Consider the following 15,680-nt stretch of genomic DNA (forward strand, 5'->3'; position numbering starts at 1 on the left):
TGCATGGAAATGGAAGGAGACCCTCAGGGTTATACAAAATTACATACAAGAGGAAGTGAGGGGAATGGGAAAAATAATACAAGGGGGAGAAATGAATTACAGTAGAGGGGGTAGAGAGAGAAGAGGGGAGGGGAGGGGAGGGGAGGGGGGATAGTAGAGGATAGGAAAGGCAGCAGAACACAACAGACACTAGTATGTCAATATGTAAATCAGTGGAAGTGTAACTGATGTGATTCTGCAATCTGTATACGGGGTAAAAATGGGAGTTCATAACCCACTTGAATCAAAGTGTGAAATATGATATGTCAAGAACTATGTAATATTTTGAACAACCAACAATAATATATATATATATATATATATATATATATATATATATGAAAAAAAAGTTTGCTAATCTTGTTCAAATCTTCTAAACCCTTGCTAAACACACACACACACACACACACACACACACACAGAGTTTTAAATATGCTTTTTCTGTTACTGAGAGAGGGGAGATGAAATATTCTACTATGATTTTAAATTCTTTCTGGATTACAGATGGAATCTTCTTACTGCCTCCTCACCTCGCAGAGAGAGGACAGTCTCTACCCCACTTCTTCAAAAATCTCTACTCTCCTTATAAGAGTCCCACTCTTGTGGTCTATTTTACCCCTAATTACCTTCCAAAGGCCCCATCTCCAAGTACCATCACGTTGGGGATTAAAGCTTCAATCAAGATTTGAGGAGGACATAAACACTGAGTCCATAACACATGGGCTGGGATGGTGTTTTAAGTGATCTAGTATGGGGAATAACACTCTTCACTCTGCAACATGCCTTTAGTGAGAACTTTCACCCTATGACCCAGGATGGGAACTTTTGCTAATTTAGAGTACAACTATTTAATGTCTGAGATAAAATATGTTTCTTAACCTAGATGCTTAAATTAAGCTCACACTACAATTAAGGTGATAGATGGAGAAGAAAATATAACACGAACACACAAGAGATTTCCCTAAAGTCATTAAGAAATGAACCAAATTCCATTTTCAATCTTAGGTGGTCTGAACTTCATTTTTGCCTTAAGCAAAGCATTCAACGAGTTCCATAATAAACCACATGGCATTAGACTTCCATACAATGAAAATATGTCTTTAACTGATCATATACTGCAAAAATGTGGCTAATGTTGTAATTTAATGTGCTTATGAGTAACCAGAGGACCTTGTTAAAATACACAACTAGTATGTCTGGTGTGGGCCCTGGGACTCCGCATTTCTAGCTATACCCAAGTGATGCCAATGCTATTGGTTCTTGGATTTCACCCTGCTTGGTGAAAGTCTATCACTGCATCATATGTTATAAAAAAAAACACAGGGAAAGAAACTGTCTTGTCTCTTGAATCTTCATAGAAATAAAAATTGGAAATGTTAAAAAAAAATTGCTCAGTTTTTCCTGTATTATACCAATTTATGATTTTATATATTTAATATTTTTTAATATATTTAATATTTTTTATATTATATATATATTTTATTATATATATATTTATATATATTTATATATTTATATATATATTTATATATATTTATATATTTTTTATATATTTAATATTTTTTTATATATTTAATATTTATTTTTTAGTTTTCAGTGGACACAACATCTTTGTTTGTATGTAGTGCTGAGGATCGAACCCGGGCCGCACGCATGCCAGGCGAGCACGCTACCGCTTGAGCCACATCCCCAGCCCATATGCTTTATATATTTTGATGATATATAATTAGATACTGTTGGAACTCAGAATGATATCCTCCCAAGTATGGAGGGGTTATTTTATATTCTGAGCATTTTTATGTAAAGGGAAAAGATTGCTCTGTAATTCCTTTATCTACATTAAGACTAAACTGCAGAAGGGAACAAAACTGCCCTCCACCCCCAACTGAAATCCCTTTATCTATGTCAGAAAAAAGACTGAAGAATGTAACCACACCTGGGCTGACTTTTCTTACAAGATAACATCTGACCCTTGGGTTCAAATTCCAAAGAGAATCTTTACACAAGCTGAACTCTGTCTTATTTCTCTCAGCCATCATTCACAATCCCTCAAAACTGTTTACACCCCCTATTTTCTCCTCTCCTATAGAAAAAAAATTATATAAGTTACTGAAGGATGCTGGACTAATGGATAATCATGTTACATAATTTCTCCCCTTTTGTACATCAACATACTTGTATGCCTTTCTTCCTATTTAAGTTTTGTCAGTGTATTTTAGTGACCCTTCAGAAGGAAGAAGGGAAATATATCCCTTCACCCCTATAAGACACATGTATAAGACACATGTAAACACATTTTCATGGCAGATTAACACTTTTATCATTAGGAATCATATGTTTTATTTCTACAAATGCTTTTCACCTTAAAGTTTGTCTTATTTGTTATTAATTAATATAACTCCCATCTCTTTGGTTAGTGCTTATATATTTTTCTCTCTTTTTACATCTTCACATTTTTAATATCATGCCTGTAGGATGAAGGTGAAGCTCAGACAGTACAGGCTTAGCATGCATGAGTTCATGGTCATGGGTTCAATCTTAAACATTCAAAAAATAAATAGATAAATATTATTCTTGTAAATAATATGTTGATGTTTAATGAAGGATTTAGTTGTTTCATATTTAATGTAATGATATATTTGTGTTTAAATCTACCATTAATTAAGTCCTTTCTTTTTATCTTACATTTTCTTTCTTTTCAATTAGAATTTTTATTGCTTTTTGCCCTATGAATTATTGTCAAGCTTACTATTCTTTTAAATGTTTTCCTAAAGATAACACCACAGACTTTTATTTACAAAGTCTAATTATTTAGTAGCATTACTTTCTTCCCAGAGAAGTCAAAGTTCTTAGAAAACTTTTACCATCTTCCTGAATTATATGCTATTCTTTTCAGGTATTTTAGTCCTCACTTTATTTAATCCCAAAACATTATTATTATTGTTTTATAATGCCAATACTATATTTGTCCCTCACATTTACTTCATTGTTTTTCTTTCCTTCCTGTGTCTTTGACCTTATATCCAAGACTCTCTAAAAAACTTCCTTTAGTGTTTCCTTTAGCTCAGCTTGGACAGTGATGAAATATCAATTTTTGTTTGTTTGAAAATATTATTTTAAAAGGGCATTCTAATTGGGTATGTAATTCTACTCTTTCTTTTTCGTTTTTCTTTTTATGGTGCTGGGGCTGAAACCCAGGACATCATGCATATTAAGCAATTTCTCTAACTCCCATTAGCCCTATAGTTCTCCTTTTGTAGTTATTTTTCTTCAGCTTTTGGAAGATAGTATTCCTTTTTTTTTTTTTAAGAAGTCAGCTTTTGGAAAGCAGTTTGGCAGATCTTCAGAAGGATAAACCTAGAATTACCTATAAATCAGAATTCACTTCTAGGTATATAGGAAAAAGACCTGAAAAAAGAATTCAAACAAATATTTACACATCAATGTTCATAATAGCATTACCCATGATGTTCAAAAAATGGAAAGTACCAAAGTGCCCATCCAAAAGTGAACAGAGACTTAGTAGTGGAGCACTTGCCTACCTTGCATGTGGCCCTGGGTTCAATGCCAAGAGCAAAAAGAAAAAAAAAAGTGAACAGATAAACCAAATATGGTATGTACATAAAATGAAATGTTATTCTGACACAAAAGGAATGATGTTCTGATACATGCTACAGCATATTAATACACACTGGCATATTAATTGAAATAAGCCAGTCACAAAAGGACAAATATTGTATGATTTCACTCATATGAAACATCCAAAATAGGTAAATTCATAGACAGAAAGTAGAAGAGAGGATACTAGGAACAGGGGGTAAGAAGAAATGGGGCATTATTGCTAAATGGAATGATAAAATGTTTTGGAAAAAGTAGTAATAATAATTGCACAACCCTGTGAATGTAGCTAATGCCATGGAACTATATACATAAAAGTAGTTAAAATACTAATTTGTATATTATGTATATTTTACTACAATAAAAAGTCAGCTCTTGGACAACTGTTATATTTTTAAGTATAACTTTTTTTCCCCTGAATGCTCGAAAATTTTTGGTTTTGGTTTTCAGCAATGATATATAAATAGCTTGCATTGATATAGGCCTGTGATTATTTAGCTTGCCTAGAATTTACACATCCTTTCAAACTGGAACATTATCTTTATTAATTTAGAAAAGTTCTCCATCATTATTTCTTTAAACATTGTTTTACCCCACTCTTCCTCTCCTTTTCTTCTGGGACTCTAAGGATTTTAGACCTATAGATTTTAAGTCTCTTTCTCTTACTTTTTTCCATTCTTCTATCTAAAATTTATTCTAGATACTTTCTTTGATTTTCTCTTCAGTGTATTTAGTTTTCCATGCTTTGTTCTGTGTATCTTGACCTCTATTTCACTTAACTAATTTTTTCTGTATCTGTCAAATTGTTTTGTGTGTGTGTGTGTGTGTGTGTGTGTGTGTGTGTGGTATCAAGATTGAATACAGGATTGTTCATGTTGGGTAAGTGCTCTACCACTGAGCTACATTCCCAGCCCTAATTAACTTCAGCTATTTTCTTTTCTTTTTTTCTTTTCTTTTTTTTTTTTTTTTGAGAGAGAGAGAGAGAGAGAGAGAGAGAGAGAGAGAGAGAGAGAGAGAGAGAACTTTAATATTTATTTTTTAGTTATCGGCGGGCACAACATCTTTGTTTGTATGTGGTGCTGAGGATCGAACCCGGGCAGCACGCATGCCAGGCGAGCTTGAGCTGCATCCCCAGCCCAGCTATTTTATTTTCAATTCTAAAATTTCCATATTTTTTCCCTTAAATTTTAACTTAAAAATATCAATTTTGCCAGGTGCAGTGGCACATACTTGTAATCCCAGTGGCTCAGGAGCTGAGGCAGGATGATCACAGGCTCAACGCCAACGTTTAGCAAGGACCTAAGCAACTTAGGGAGACCCTGTCTCAAAATAAAAAATAAAAGGGGGCTGGCATTGTAGCTCAGTGGTAGAGCACTTGCCTAGCATGTGTGAGGCACGGAGTTCAATCCTCAGCACCACATAAAAATAAATAAATTAAATACTGTCTTCAACAGCATAAATAAATAAATAAATAGGGCTGAGGATATGGTTCAGTGGCTAAGCACCCCTGGGTTCAATCTCTGATATCAATTAAAAAAAAAGAAAAGAAAAGAAAAACACTCATTATTATACCCCTGCAAAATTGAAAGTATAATCTAATATACATATTATATGTTGGATAACTCCAATATGTAAAGATCTCATGTCTATACTCTTTCCATTGTTTTTATTATATTTATATACATATATATATATGTGTGTGTGTGTGTGTGTGTGTCTTACCACATTGTCTTGCCTTATCATGTAAAATTGCTTGTAGAAATAATTTGAGGCATGGGAAGCTATTATCTTCCTCAAGAGGGGATTTAAGATTAATTAATACTAGTTTCTGGCAGTACTACAACTTAGGATAACTTCAAAACAGCTGGGTGGCAGTCCCGAAAAATGTGTGTCCTTCCAGTTCTTTGCACCAGGGATGGAACTCAAGAGATGCTTAACCACTGAGTCACATCCCCAGCCATTTTTTATGTCTGTTTTAGAGACAGGGTCTCCCTAAATGGCTGAGACAGGACTTTGAAAGATCCTCCTGCCTCAGGCTCCCAAGCGGCTAGGACTACAGGCATACACCATTGCGACAGGTTTTTCCATTGCTTCTAAAATGTAACCCTTAAGTTCCCAACTTATAATTTTGGACAAATAGTTCTTGGTGATCACTAATTGATGGAACCTGGACCCTCTCTGTTCCTGTTTATTCCAGGCTGAAAACCATGGACCAATCTCCATTTCCTCCATTCTCCACTCTCCAAATCCTGGCCTATAATTCTTCTTAACTGTGAGATGCCTTAATGCTGATTGTTTTGGTACTGAGATATTGAACCCAGGGGAGCTTTACCACTGAGCTATATCCCCAGCCCTTTTTATTTTTTGAGATAGGGTCTGGCCAAGTTGCTCAGTCTGCTAAATTTTGCGGCTGGCTTTGAACTTGTGGTCCTCCTCCCTCAGCCTCCAGAGCCACTGGGATTACAGGAATGTGCCAGCACACCTGACATTTTTTTTTTTTTTAAGAGAGAGTGAGAGGGAATTTTTTTTTTTAATATTTATTTTTTAGTTTTCAGCGGACACAACATCTTTGTTTGTATGTGGTGCTGAGGATCAAACCCTGCCGCACACATGCCAGGTGAGTGCGCTACCGCTTGAGCCACATCCCCAGCCCACACCTGACATTTTTTTTAAGCAGTTTTTAAGGTATTTTAAGGAACATTAATTAAACAAATCTAATACGTCAATACTAGATGACCAATTTAGACCCAGTGTTTATTCTTTGATAAATTCTGTTCACACAAACCTTAAGACAAATCTTATGGATAAAGTATGAGGAATACCTTATAGATTTTTTTAGTCCCTCCCCCAAACCTCAATGTACGTTTTTACTGTAAGCAGTTTGCTAAATGAAGGAGGAATACATAGACAAAAGCTGCCTATTACTGTGTCAAATGAATTAGAGCTATTTGCCTCAGATCAACTGATTTCCAAGAGTAATAGTGAGGATAAACACTTCCTAAAAGACAATATAGGAAATACTGTTTCTTTTTTATCATCTATTTTTTTCAGTCATATTATATTTCCATGCAGCTATGCAACAGTACAAGCTTCATTTTACTAAAGTCATGAGAAAAGCTTTTTGAAAAAGCAAGCTGTCATGGCTTGGAGAGAAATTCTGGAGAACTTGTTGGAAAAGAATAGTCATTTAATTGCATGACCTACATTAAATGCCAGCAACCTATGACCTAGGGATCAAATCTAGCTTAAAGATTGGTTGTGTATAACCTATAAGCTATGAATGTTTTTTTTTTTTTTTACATTTTTAGGGGGTTGAAACAAAGAAGCTTATGAAGTATATGTGAAAGACTATGTGTTATCTGTCTGGCCTTTTACATAAAGTTTGATGACTTTTGTTCTATGTCATCTAGTCAAAAAAAGAGAAGGTGTTGGGTTCAGTGACACACACCTATAATCACAGTGGCTCAGGAGGTTGAGGCAGGTGGATAGAAATTCAAAACCAGCCTTAGCAACTTAAAGTAAGACCTTAAGCAACTTAATAAGACCTTGTCTCAAAATAATAATAATAATAAAAAATTTAAAAAGGGGGGAGTGGGGCTGGGGATGTGGCTCAGTGGTTAAGTGCCTTGTATTCAATCCCTAGTACAAAAAATAAACAGAGAAGGTTCTGAGATTTTAACCCTACTTGCAAGCTAACAAGTTAGCCACCAGTTACATGGATGCTGGTAGAAGAAAGAAGATTCCAAGAGCAGAATCAAAGGCTTTGTCACAGCTATAGCAGCCATTTGTACCAGTTCCTTATATCCCATTTCCCACAAGGCAACATGTAGAGAGCCAGGTGACAATTGCATGCATAGTAATATTCATAAGAGAAGAAGAATCCTGAGCTCAGAGAGCCTGAATCTTTTAAAATGGGCAATAAACACACCTGCTCTTTGTACCACAGGGAGCTATTATCTCATTCTTCTACATTTTCTTCAATGGAGGCACAACACTATACCAAGCTCCACTTGACTTTAATACTATAGTCCAAATGGCTGTTTTCAAGTTATTTTAGAATGTAATGAGAAATGCATATTTTAAAGAAATGCAAGCTGGGTGGAGTGGTGCATGCCTGTAATCCCAAGAATTTGGGAGGCTGAGACAGGAGGATCTCAATTCAAAGCCAGCCTCAGTGACTTAGCAAGACCCTGGGTCAAAATAAAAATAAAAAGGGCTGGATACCTGGTTCAGTGGTAAAGAGCCCTGGGTTGAATCCCCAGTACTGAAAAACAAAAAATAACAACAACAACAACAAAACAAAAAATAAGAAAAAATCCAAAAAAAAAAAAAAAAAGCTCTACTCTAAGAATATTTTTTAATGTACTGATCTAATATATTTTATTGCTATTTATTTCTAGAACAGGGTAAGCAGTTTTCTCACAGCCTTATTACCTGAACAGTATTTCTAAAAATGAAGATAGTTTTAAAAATCTTTTATAACACAAAATTTTAAGGGAACAAACAAAACAGCTAAATATTTAATATTTAACAAGCTATTTTTGCTGAAAACAATGAGCTTCATAAAATTAGGAATCTTTTAGAAAATCTGTTTCATCTTTAGACATCAGAGATAGGTCAGTTAGCAGAATTCCCTTAGAATTCAGTATAATATGAAAACTTAATTCTAGAACAATAACATATAAGATCCAGTCTACCTGGTCCAATGCTACCTACTATCAATCAGGCCAGAGTTGAAAAACTGGAGAAAGCATGATTACACAATACGGATTCTTGTGTCTCTAACAAAGTATGTAGCTTTGAGTTGTAACTGAAAAAAACTGCAGATAAACTAGGCACAGTGAAGCATACTTGTAATCTCAGCGATTTAGAGATTGTGGCAGGAGGATCCCAAATTCAATGCTAACCTCAGCCATTTAACAAGGCCCTAAACAACTTAGTGAGACCCTTTCTCAAGATAAAAATTTTAATAAAGGACTGGGGATGTGGCTCAGTAACTAAGCTCCCCTGGGTTCAATCCCTGGTTACACCCCCACCCCCCAAAAGCTACAGATTAAGTTTGTTGTTACACTAGTTAATTTTACTCAATAACTTGTAAATAATTTGTAAATAGCTTTACAACATATAGGAAGAATATAAACTGAAAAGTCTTGCATGATTAATTGCTCTCCAAACTTAGGCTTTTTAGTTTGGGTTAAACTCTGTCATTTTAGCTGAGAATCAAGTATGAGCCTGGTTCACACACACTATTTTCTTTTTTTTTTTTTTTTTTGCCTTATCAATTAGATTTTATTATTTTTAATTAATTTTATTTTTTAAATCCATGACAGCAGAATGCATTACAATTCTTATTACACATATAGAGCACAATTTTTCATATCTCTTGTTTGTATATAAAGTATGATCACACAATTCATGTCTTCATACATGTACTTTGGATAATGATGTCTATCACATTCCACCATCATTGTTAACCCCTTGCCCCCTCCCACCCCTCTGCTCTATCTAGATGCTCCCCCCTCCCTATATTTTTATATATTTTAATACTAATTCATTTAGACACTGGTAAGGTTTAGATATTAGTGTTTCCCAAAAGCTCATGTGTGAGAAAACACAAGAAAGCTTAGAGGTAAAATGAGACTAATCAGTTCATTAATTCTCTGATAGGGATTAATTTGGTGGTAACCATGGGCAGGTAGCTTGGCTGCAGGAGGTGGGTTCCTGGGGGCATGCCTTTGGGGTATATATTTTGTCAACTGGTGAGGGAAGTGTTGCTTCCTAGTGCTTTCCTCCACAAAGCCCATCTGCTAAGTTCTGCCTCAACTCATGCCCCAGGGAATAGAGTTGGCCATCTACGGATTGAGACCTCTGAAACTGAGCCTCCAAATAAAGTTTTCCTCCTCTAATTGTTCTTGTCAGGTCTTTTGGTTATAGTGGTGAAAACAGAATTTTTTAGTGTTTTGATAAAATCATATTTTAACTATTCTATAAATATATATACTATAAGTTTTCTGAGGCAAATATACTATGTTGAAAAAATAGATAATTTAATTTATTGTAGGGCAATATTTAGCTATGGAAAAATTTTTAAGAAGTTCTGCTAACCTTTAATTAGTGTTTCAGGTAAAATGAGGACAGAAGTTTGAAGAGAATATATTCTCTCTCAGATAATATTTATGTTTGAAAAGACAATATCTTTTACTAATAAAATTTTCACACCATTGACTTTTAGGATAACTGAAGGAAGAAGGCAATAGAAATCATTTAAATGTTAAATATATTTTTGTTTTGACAACTCAAACTCACATATTCATGGGTCTATAGTGTTTCTTTTTTTAAATTTTAATATTTATTGTTTTAGTTTTTGGCGGACACAACATCTTTGTTTGTATGTGGGGCTGAGGATCGAACCTGGGCCGCACGCATGCCAGGCGAGCGCGCTACCGCTTGAGCCACATCCCCAGCCCCATCTATAGTGTTTTTTAATGGTTTCTTCTAGGAATGTTCTCAGACTTCTTTGGGAAAAAGTAAAAAGCAAAAAAAAAAAAAAAAAAAAAAAAAAAAATGCTGAACTCAATTTGTGAACTAAAATGATATGTCATTATAAATTTACAAGATAAATGGCAACTCACAAAATAATCTTCTAAGCAAATTTAAAATTACGTACAATTTGAAGATAACAAATATTAAAACTTATGTATAAAAAGTTATAAACCAAATGTAAAAATTAACCACAAAATGGAAAAATATTTGCAACATATAATAGAAAAGGTAGGTTCTTTATAAATTTTATAAATCATTAAAAGAAAATTATACACAATAGAAAAATAGGTCCAATAATATTAATAGGCAGTTTTCTGAAAAAAAAGAAAAGAAAAAAACAAATGGAATCATACTTACCTTTATTCATGATTAAATAAATGTAAACAATCTTATTTTTCAACTATAAGAACGGTAAACACAAAATATCCTGATAATACACAGTGTTGGAAAATAGCATTTGATAGGAATGTTAACTGAAACAACTTTTTGGAGGGTAATTTTGTAATACTATCAAGCTTTATGCTTGCATATTTTGGAAATATAATTTTATAGCTTGGAATCTACCTCAAAAATTACAAGGTGCAAGTTCAAAATACTTAATAATCAATCATTGGTAATAACAATAAAAGGTGATTTAAATACCTATAAACTTTATTTAAATTAATACCAAATTGACTCAATATTATTAACAATTAAATAATAAAATAATTTTGTGGTTCTGGGGATTGAGCCCAGGGGCATTCTACCATGGAGCTATATACCTAGCCATTTTTGAAACAGGGTCTGGCTATATTTGGGAGATGCTAAGACTTGAACTCAGAGCCTCTACCACCAAGCTACACCGTCTACCCCACAACATATATCTTTAAAAAGTTCTGTGATAAAGTCAAATGATATTTTGGAGAAATGAAACCACATGAATAATTGCTTATAAGTTCAATCATTCAATAGTAGGTATGGTACATAATTCATATCATCCACCACGGAGAAGAAACAATGATTTCAAAACAATAATTAAAAAAGAATGGGTTTTCATCCTTTATTTCTTTTTTTTTTTTTTTTTTTTTTTTTAGAGAGAGTGAGAGCGAGAGGGGGACAGAGAGAGAGAATTTTAATTTTTATTTTTATTATTTTTTCTTGGTTCTCGGGGGACACAACATCTTTGTTGGTATGTGGTGCTGAGGATCGAACCCGGGCCGCACACACGCCAGGCGAGCGCGCTACCGCTTGAGCCACATCCCCAGCCCCATCCTTTATTTCTTGATGCAAGTTTTTTTTTAAAAAGAGAGAGTGAGAGAGGGAGAGAGAGAGAGAGAGAGGAGAAAGAGAATTTTTTAATATTTATATTTCAGTTTTCGGCGGACACAACATCTTGGTTTGTATGTGGTGCTGAGGATCGAACCCAGGCCGAACGCATGCCAGGCGAGCACGCTACCGCTTGATCCCCAGCCCATCTTGATGCAAGTTTTAAATTAATTTTAAAATAAAATCCAATACCATAGTATAACTACTTTGTTTTTTACTTTCAAGAAACTTTTAGCAAATACTTGAAGTCATGGTAAAGAACCTTAAAGATAACAGTATGCTTGGTACAATCACTTAAGAAAACAATGTGTCACTGTCTTTTGAAGGGGTATACATGCCTTAAAAACTAGTAATGCCTTCTTTCCTAAATACATATCCTATCGAAACATATTTACCCTGACACTTGTATAAAAATGTTCACACATCAGTGTTCACAACAAAAACAAAAGCTCACAGGAGATGAGACCTCAGTGGTAAAGTAAAAGGCCCTGGGTTTGAACCCATCCCTACAAAAATATAAAATAAAACTAAACACAAAGTGTATCCTGGAAACCATAAGAGTATTGATTAACAGTAATTATGGTATAGAAATAGAAGGCTATATCATGAAAATACACTACAACACAAATGCCTGAGTTATTGGCATAAACATATGCTGAAGAGAAGAAACATACAATATGAATCCATTTATTTACTGTGTTTTGGGATGAACAGTAAAATCAAGGCACAACCATCATAAACTTTCCATGAGTAGAGAAAAAGTAGGGACTTTTGGGAGTCCTCACGAGTTTCAAGACCTAGATGGTGACTTATATAGGTGTTTGCTTTATAATTTCCACCAAAATGTACATATCTGTTCTAAACATGTCTCTGTATATATGTTACATATCATAAGAAATAATATCAGATAGGGCAGGGGGACAATAACCCAGTGGTAGAGCATGTGCCTAGTATAAATACATATTTATGTAAATATATAGTGTATATATGTATATAACAACAAAAATAAAAATTAAAAAGTCAATATGAATGGTTCACAAAGAAAATATTCTATAATTCCAAGGGAATCATCCAAAGAGTCATTAATAGGCTTGCAGAATGAATTCTAAGATTTAGGCATTTATAATGCAAAAATAAGGTATAGGGAGACTAAATATGGAACTCTGTCCAAATGATCATGGATTAAGATCAATTACCAGACCCAGGAATAGGTTTTATATTTAGGTAAGAATATAGAATTTCTAATTCTTATTTCATTATGAGATCTTTAACATTCATTCCTAAATTAGATAAGGGTCGTTCTTTTTCAAGGGTATTACATTTCATGATAAATTTATTTAATAAATTATAAATGCTCTTAAGCAATCATATTATACATCCTATCATCATTACTCCTATTTATGTAGCCTATACAGAAAGAACAAGAGATTTTTAAAAGTATAAGACTATCAAGAGGATTAAAATCATCTCCTTAAAAATATATGGTAGTGTTGGTGGAGTAGAATATAATTTTAGAATTATTATTGTGTACACAAACACACACACACACACACCCCACACACACACCTAATTTTGTAAGGAGAAAATTCTTATAAAATGTTATCTATGTATTAATTTTCCCTTAACTTATGTAGGTACATTTTTAATTCCATGTGCAACATAATTATCATTTTAAAATATTTTATAATCCTTTAAAATAGAGGTTTCTACCCACTGGCAGTTCTCATGTGACCATGGGGGTTTCCTGAACTCTATGGGTTATGGCTGGCCACAGGATTGTGAGGTAGAAAGCTGTATTTTCTGTCTAAAGCCCTGGGTTCAATCTTTAACACCAAAATAACAGCAGTAACAACAATCAAAACATTATATTTCCCAATCTGGTATGCATACCCAAGTGTCTTACTTTTGGCATATACGATTAAAATGCCATTGCACATCTGTTAGTGTGTGAGTGTGTGAGAAAGAAAAAGAGAGGGAGGGAAAGAGAGAGACATAAGCTGCTTGTTTTCTACTCTCTAGTTCCCCCTTCCCACTGATTTGAAAACAACAAATAATGAAGGCTTCCATAATTTTAAATTTTTTCATAAAAATTAGGGGATAAAAATAAAAGCATAAAATGCATAGATATTTACTTATATGATCTTGTGATAACAAAAGCCTCTCTAAGCATTGCTAAGAAAAGAATCATAAAGAAAAATACCTAGTTTATTTTCTAAATAATTGCATGTCAATATTATGATGAACAAACTTACAATGCAACTAACAAACTGAGAAAACCATTTCAGTGTAAGGTTTATGTTTGTAATACATAAGATATTCTTAAAAATGGTTAAAAAGAAAACACCAGAAAAATGGTAAAGAATTTTGTGTTAACACTGATCTTTGATTACAAGCCAAAGAACCCAAATGTTTAAGTAAAACAGTGAATTACTAGGAGAATATGGAAAAGCTAAAAGGAAGAAGAACCTTATGCAGAAAGGATAAGAGAAGTAGTTTCAGAGGGTCCTGGTATCTAGACAACTGTGTAGTCTTTTCTGAATGTTGTTACTAAAAATAAATAGACAGTACCTTGGAAATAGACTGAGGAAGGCAATGATGAACAGAAACTTTGCTAGCAAGTGTTCCCAGGAGATATATCTCTAAGGAAAGTAGGAAGAGTAGGACTGGGTAGGGAGAGAAGCAGACGTACAGGATACAAATAAAGCCTCATCCATTCTCATAAGGTGCTTATGCTGGAATGGCCCTTTAGAGTTGTCCCAAATTGAGTGGAGGCCCTTTGTATTTACCATCAACCTGGCAGGCAGTTCCTTTGTGATAGAAGCAGCAAGATAAAAGGAACTAACAGTCCCAACAAACAGACTTGATTTCTGACTTTGCTTCTAACACCTGAAATTCAAAATGTTTAAAAGAGCCAGATTGGTTCATTTTTTCATGCTCACAATCTGGCTGGAACAGGCAAGTTACAGAGAGGTAATTCTTAATCCTATTGAAAAAACAATAACTAAAAAAAGAAAATTGCACATTCTTACCAAAACAAGACAGGATACAAGTGAGCTTTCCATGACACAGCAAAGGTCTACTATAAACATCATCAGACAATTCAGAAATAAAGATATATAAATGAATAATAAACTTTTGAGACAAGTTCTGTTTCCCAGGTTGGCTTCAAACTCCTGGGCTCAAGCAATCTTCCCATGATAGCCTTTTGAATAGCTGTGACTACAGTGTGCACCACTAAGCTTGGCTAATAAACTTTTAAAGGTATGTCTTCATTAGCAAAGATCTGAAAATGAAACTATCTTTGGATAATAAAATTGAAAAGGACCAGCCAGTTGTGGTAACACATACAATCCCAGTGACTAGGGAAGTTGAAGCAGGAGGATCTCAAGTTTGAAGTCATTCTCCTCAACTTAGTGACACTATATCTCAAAAAAAATAAATAAATAAAAGGACTGGAATGTATGTAGCTCAGTGGTAAAACACCCCTGGTAACATGGCTCCCTGGTCGAGAACCTATGCCACCAGTCCAATGGACCCTGTGAAGAAGTGGCATCAGAGTGAATTAGTGGAGCAGCAGAGCAACAACCTGTACGAACCGGAGTGCAGGCCTGAGGCATAGTGGGCTTGAGGCATGTTGGACCAGCACTGCAGTTGAGCCAAGACACATCAACCTGTTATGCAGCCATAGGGGCTTGGCCCAGCTGCACTGCTGCAGCTCCAGACATTCAATCCAGCGTGCAGGATTCACCGACTTTCCCAAGAAGCTAGGAGAAAATGGAAGGCAAACTTGAATGGGATTTAGGGCTAATAGTGTGTATACGTTTACAAACACTAAGTAAGCAAATTTGTGGATCAACAGCATTGCTACTTTTTTCAAACCCTGATTAGCATAAATTTGGACCAATAACATTGACCCATGTGTATATAAACCCCTAGACTAGCATATTCAGCTAAAACCCCTCTTGGGTCCTCTCTCACCTTGTGAGAGTTCTCTTTGAATATATAATAAATCCTACTCTTATACTCACTCATCCAGGTCTTTGGATTTCATCTTTTGAATTCACTAAGGAACAGAGAAAGAAGGAATTGATGGTGTGTTTCTAGGGTTTGCTGCAACACTGGAGGGCATGGCCTGAGTGTTAAGAACTAAAACACACTTCTTGGCTTCAAAAGCC

Source organism: Spermophilus citellus (assembly GCF_964194105.1).
Source record: "Spermophilus citellus genome assembly, chromosome: 1".
Lineage (NCBI taxonomy): Eukaryota > Metazoa > Chordata > Mammalia > Rodentia > Sciuridae > Spermophilus > Spermophilus citellus.